This window comes from Zingiber officinale, chromosome 7B, assembly GCF_018446385.1.
Source record: "Zingiber officinale cultivar Zhangliang chromosome 7B, Zo_v1.1, whole genome shotgun sequence".
Taxonomy (NCBI): domain Eukaryota; kingdom Viridiplantae; phylum Streptophyta; class Magnoliopsida; order Zingiberales; family Zingiberaceae; genus Zingiber; species Zingiber officinale.
The window spans coordinates 37,631,080-37,637,515 of record NC_055999.1 but is presented as its reverse complement, the minus strand read 5'-3'; the positions used below and the strand labels follow the sequence as shown (position 1 = coordinate 37,637,515).

At 42.3% G+C, this 6,436-nt stretch overlaps 1 long non-coding RNA gene across 1 annotated transcript; it reads right to left on the bottom strand.

The window, feature by feature from the left end:
* Nucleotides 1-3,089: 3,089 nt before the first annotated feature.
* LOC122003695 lies at nt 3,090-3,806 on the bottom strand. Its single transcript, XR_006118038.1, has 3 exons — nt 3,487-3,806; nt 3,303-3,387; nt 3,090-3,109 (listed from the first exon to the last, which is right to left on the bottom strand). It is a non-coding gene; the product is annotated as an uncharacterized LOC122003695 (long non-coding RNA).
* Between the last annotated feature and the right edge of the window lie 2,630 nt (nt 3,807-6,436).

The window sequence follows — 6,436 nt, the reverse complement described above, 5'->3', positions numbered from 1 at the left end:
ATAAATAGAATATTTTTAAAAACTATTTCTAAAAAATATTAGCCTACTAGTAATGTTAGTAACATACCCATAGAAATCTTTTTAAATTTGTTTAACTGTATGTGGTATTTTTTTCCCCTTAATTTCTTTTTTTGATGTGATAAAAAGGGAGAAATAGATACAAGTTAAGAGGGAGTTAGGATTTTTTTTTTGTAAACTTGGTTAATTCATAGAATTGCAACTTATTTACTTTAGTTATGTTATTGTATTTTTTTTTCCTAATTTGAACTTAGGTTGATGCACATCAAAATGGAGAAAATTGTAACTACCCCAGGATAGTTTGATGTGGTCAACCAAGCTCAGTTATGTCCTATGTGTATTTGATCATTGTGTCTAAGTGTGCAGAAACTTAGAAACACAAGAAGTCGAGCAGAAGATGCAGCTAGTGAGAAGGATGGCACGAGAAAGGAATCGACAGGCTCGGTGCATCCATAGGACAAGGTGCTGCGGAAAAGTATACCAGTGGATGAGAAGGATGCACGCGGCGGTCTAAGGGATGAGAAGCTGAGGAGGAAGGTTGCTCAAGGAGAAGGCCAGAGTCGAGTTTGAGTGAGCTCAATTCTGGACGGCCGGAGCATCACCCAAGCGAACGGAGAGAAAAATGTTTAACAAGGAAAGTTAACCATTTTTGGATGAAAAATATCGAAGGCGCCTTTAAAGGCTTGGAAGGCGTATTCGATGAACAGTGTGAATGCGCTTTTCATCCCATAGAAGACACCTTCCTGTGACCGTTAGCAGAGATAAGGTTTTATCTTCGACGGATAAGACTTATCTGTTGGAAGGCACCTTTGACCATCTTGGAGGCGTCTTCTAGCTTCGGATAAAGTTTTCTAAGGGCTACAAAAAGACCCCTAGAGCTAGAAAATAATCAAGAACTTGAGCTACAACTCTTTTAACACTTTTCTATCATTTCTTTGAGCTTTTCAACGATTGTAAGAGGCTTCTCCGCCTGCAACGAAGGAGATCTTTTGGCGCCTTTCATAGTCTTGGATTAACAACCACCTAGGTTGTAACCAAGTAAAATTATGGCCTCTTAATCTTCCTTTTTAAGTTGTTTAGTTTAGTTTTAGTATTGTTAGATTTAATTGTGCTACTATCAAGTCTAAAGATCGAGAAAGATTATTTTAATTTTACAAGCAATTGACACCCTCTTGCCAAGCCCCGCTGCACCAATAGGAATAACTTGATTTATGGGATTACACAGATCGGATCACAACACAGAGATCCATAGATGAATAGATCATTTAGTCAACGGAAATGATTAGTCAATGGAACAATTTATCTGTCGATTGAAAGAGGGTTATGAAAGAAGGACTCAGAATCTGAGCTAAATATAACTTCTCTATTTAAGTCATTTGTTATTTCGTCACTACACGTGCATGCTCTTCTCCTACGACACCAGAAAGCTCACCAACAACCTACATCTCTTGTTGTTTCATTCATTATTAGTATAACTGTATTTAAATTCCATTATACTTATACTTGTATTATCATTCATATAGTGAATTTTCCAACAAAAGTGGTGTCACGCCCCAGAGGAGTCTCTGTCCGAAGAAATTTCGGCAGCATCTCCCCTGTACGGCGGACAATATGAAACTTTCTACATATCACATATACTTCAACCACAGGCGGCTGGAATGATAACAAAAATAAAAACAAACACCACGCAGTTTATAAAGATATTCAGCCTCTGGCTGTCACAACCACGCAGTTAATAATAGTAATCAATAATAGTAGGACTCTGACTCGAAATCCACCCTACTCCACTACACTCGTAAAGCTCAAATCCAACGAACTCACCTCTTCTGCCGTCCAGGCAGGCATATAGTAGAATAAAAACCAAACCATCCAAAAGACCATCAAACGGTAACAATCCGTACAATATCCATAAATAAAATCCAAAACAAAACTAAAACATAGTCTGATGGAAGAAAAATCAAAATAAAGCAAATAACAACCTAGTAGAGAACTAGCTCTACGTGCAGATGGGGGGCCAGCGACTGGAACTGCTCCGGACAGCCTCAACCTGAAAATATCAACAATGGAGGCGGGGTGAGTCCAAGGTACAACTGATATGCATAATAAAACAAATAACAGACAACACTAATCATGCGTACAGTCTCCTGAATATGAGGAGGATAAATGCAACTGAAATGAAATCGAAGATAACTGTTTGACCGGATCAAAGTATAAAGGTAACAGATCGTCGGACCGAGTGAGTCATAATCCTGTATGCATGTCAATCAATGCATCCAAACAAATGCAGCATATAAGTGCAGCAATCACAAGCAAATAAAAATGCAATAAATGCATATGTCAACCCCATACTCTGAAATCAATGCTCCTGTGCAATGACAGAGTAAACGGGATGCTGTCGGAGTACTCCTGTCCTGTGACCCCAAATCATAAATGGGGGAGCTCAATGCTCTCATCTCCCGGTACACGATGACGGGGAGGATATCTCTGCCGGCTACCACGTTGAGTCTCCTGACCAACGGAGCCAAACAAAGTCCACCATCTGCCGGCTACCACGCTGCTACCCTAAATGCCAACGGAGCCAAACAGCAGAACCGCCACACACCAGCCAGATATACAAATCCATGGGTGATGTGTGCAGTACATGTAACTGGCGATGAGCTCAACCAAAGTAGAGCCGACAATCGCACAGCATGCAATCATGATGCATGATACTAAACATGGCAATCTCATGAATAACATGGCATGATCCATATAAATAGATACAAAGTGTGTACCACAAGAAGACGTATCAAATAGAAGGTACACAAATCGAAGAGGGTATCAAATAAACCCTAGGTCCAGAATATAACAGAGCATGTGATTAGGTCACTACCTAAGGCATATGTGATCAGGTAGATAATATGCAGTGCAGAATAAATAAACAAACAACATGTACTAATCATGTAGTGACCAACCGAAATTAACAGGTAACACAATTACTGTTATATGTTAAACATATTATCATGCATATCAAAAGACATAAGTCAAAGTACCCGCCTCCAATCGAAATGGTCCAACTCGGACGTCGAGATGCTCGTCTCGAATCAAAGTCCTGTGTTAAATCGCACAGTTTAGCTAATTTAATTATAAACAAATAGCTAAACAAATTCCTAACCCACTGACCAGTTATGGTTAGTTTCATTAACCCCAATTACACCATTACATAACTTCCGAACCTAAATTATTAATTATTACTAACTCAACTAGCAATAATCTACCACAAATATCAAAACCATAATCCTTACCTCTAACTCTCCTTCAGTCGTCTGTGATGGCAACTGATCCGATTCACAACGGAAAGACCGGAATCCAGCAACTTCAGACCGTTCGCTGCCAATTGGAAAACAAATTCCAAATCCAACTTAGTAGAAAACCTTATAGTAGTATACCTAAATCCATATCACTGTTGACCTTAACAAAAATCCTTACCTAACTCATAGTTGTGCTTGTTGATCCACCACAAAGAAGGATTGATCAATAACAGAGAAGAACATCCAAGCTCTGCACTGCTCGGAAGGATAGAGGTGCCGGAAAGGATTTACAGCGGTGCTGCTCGGTCAACAGTCGGGGTGGTCGAAGTGGCTCGGGAGCAAGTGTCGGCTAGGGCACAGGGAAGGACTCGGCAGTGGCTCTCGTCGTCGGCGGCAGAAGCTAGGGCACAGAAGAACCCAAACAGTGGTACTCGAGTGCCGGCGATCGGGGGTGGCCGGCGCTACTCAAGTGGCTGGCGTCGGCTAGAGGAAAAAGGTAGCAGGAACTTAGCCGGCGGCAGATTAGGGCAAGGAGATAGTCCGGTTCGATTGTGCTCGTGCGGCGTCGCCGGAGGAAGAAGAAGAAGAAGTGGAAGGGAGGATGAAGTAGGAGGAGAGGAGGAAAACCGCCGGCCCGGCGGTTAGGGCTCGGACGAGATCGGCGGCATCGGGGAGAAAAGAGGGCGCGCGGGCACGGCTCGGCAAAGAAGAAAAACGGCGACAGATGTAAATAAAAAGGAATAAGAAAATAAAAGGAAAAAGATTATATAAATATAATTTTCTCCTCGCTTAAATAGGGTAACCTAAACAGATTTTTTTTTTTTTTTTTTTTTTCCGGGCCCCGTTTTCATCCCCGTTAACTCGTTCGTACGAGCTCCGAAAAATTCCTGAAAAATTTCCAAAAATTCCAGAAAAATCCCTTATTAATATTCGCCTATTTTCCGGTATTTTACATTCTCCCCCACTAATAAAAATTTGGTCCCCAAATTTCGTTATCTACCATCAGCAAGTACTAACAACAGATTTAAAGTATAAATGCTGAACGGTAAACAAATCACATACCTCAAGTGAAAAGATGGGGATATCGAGCTCGGATCGTATCCTCAAGCTCCCAAGTAGCCTCCTCGTCCGAATGATGCTGCCATCCGACTTTAACCAGCCGGATAGTCTTGTTCCGCAACTGACGCTCTTTCCGGTCGAGAATCCGTACCGGAACCTCCTCATAAGTAGCATCAGGCTGAAGGGGAAACTGGAATATCTGTCAGCACATGCGTCGGATCGGGTACGTATCTCCTCAGCATGGATACGTAGAATACATCGAGGACGCCTGCCAGGGACGGTGGTAATGCCAGTCGGTAAGCTACTGCTCCGATCCTCTCCAAGATCTCGAAAGGACCAATATACCGCGGAGCTAGCTTACCTCTGATGCCAAATCTCTTCACCCCTTTCGTGGGTGAAACTCGCAGAAATACATGGTCGCAAATGGAGAACTGTAAGAGTCTCCGACTCGGGTCAGCATAACTCTTCTGGCAGTCTTATGCCTTTGACATCCTCCGTCTGTTAGTGTGAACCACTCTGCCTCACACTGAGCTTTATGAGGTCCCAACATCTGGGCCTCTCGGATTCTTGTCCTGATCGACGACTGAGCAATCATGGTAACAAGACTACCCTGCTCGGTCTATCCCTGCTCCTCAAGGTCTAACTCGGAGAAACCCTGAATCAAGTCTGTGACCACAACTCGGTGGCAAGCTAAAGTCCCTATGGACTTCTGGCTAAGTGAATCGGCAACCACATTAGCTTTTCCCCAGTGATAGCTAATGGTACAAATCATAATCTTTCAGGAACTCCAACCATCTCCTCTATCGAAGATTAAGTTCCTTCCGAGTAAACATATATTTGAGATTCGGATGGTCAGTGAGAACCTCAATGTAATATCATACAGGTAATGCCGCTAAATCTTCATAGCAAAAATAATAGCGGCCAACACCAGATCATGAACTGGTTATTTCTTCTCATGCTCCTTCAACTATCGAGAAACATATGAGAATACTCTTCCGTGCTGCATCAGAACAACACCCATATCCTGTAAAAACGTGTCGGTGTAGAGGACATATCTGTCCTCTTCGAAGGGTAAAACCAAAAATCAAAGCTGACAACAATCTCCGCTTCAGCTCCTAGAAGCTGATCTTGCAATCCTCAATCCAAGTAAACTTCACGCCTTTCATGGTCACGCGTGAAAGTAGCATAGCTATGTGGAAGAAACCCTCGACGAAAAGTCTGTAATATCCTGCGAGTCACAAAAGACTGCGGATCTCCTACACTGATTTCGGCTGCTCCCAACGGTAACAACCTCTATCTCCTGTGGAACCACGGTACACTCCTACTGATGACCGTGTGTCCCAAACATCATAACAAAAGACAATCCAAACCAGCACTACTGATAATCACATATAGATGTTCTCGTCGAATCATCTCTAGATCTATGCAAGGTAGTGTACGTGACTCACCTCGGATCCGTAATAGATCACAACATCGTCCACAAAGATAATGGACACCTATCCAAACATCCTCGACATACCAGGACCATCGAGTCCCTGAAAACATCTAAGGCACTGTAAGCCTATATGGCTAAAACCAATACACATAATGTCCGTATCACAGACATTCCTATCCATAAGATCTCCAATAATAAATCGAAAAATCTGATCATCAATAACATAAATCACCAAAGAATAAATCCTCCAGGGTGAGAGCAACGCTCCATCACAGGAAACACCACATATGTGGGAGCAACGCTCTACCACAAGAAATCCTCAATATGTGGGAGCAACACTCCACCACAAATAATCTGAAATATGTATCTGCAATAAATATAGGAGCAATGCTCCGCTACCAGCAATCCGTGATATGTGGGAGCAACGCTCCACCACAAAATAATATATAAGTACCCCAAGGCACCTAACTATCCAGCTAGAGGCTGTACAAGATCTCTCTACCACAATCCACTGTGGTTAACCTAGGCTATAACAACCTAGTAAACTAATCAAATCCATCATCAACTCTATCAGCATCCTAGTGGGTCATCCACTGATAGGAAAATTAGTTGATGGGTAAATCCAACAACTGAC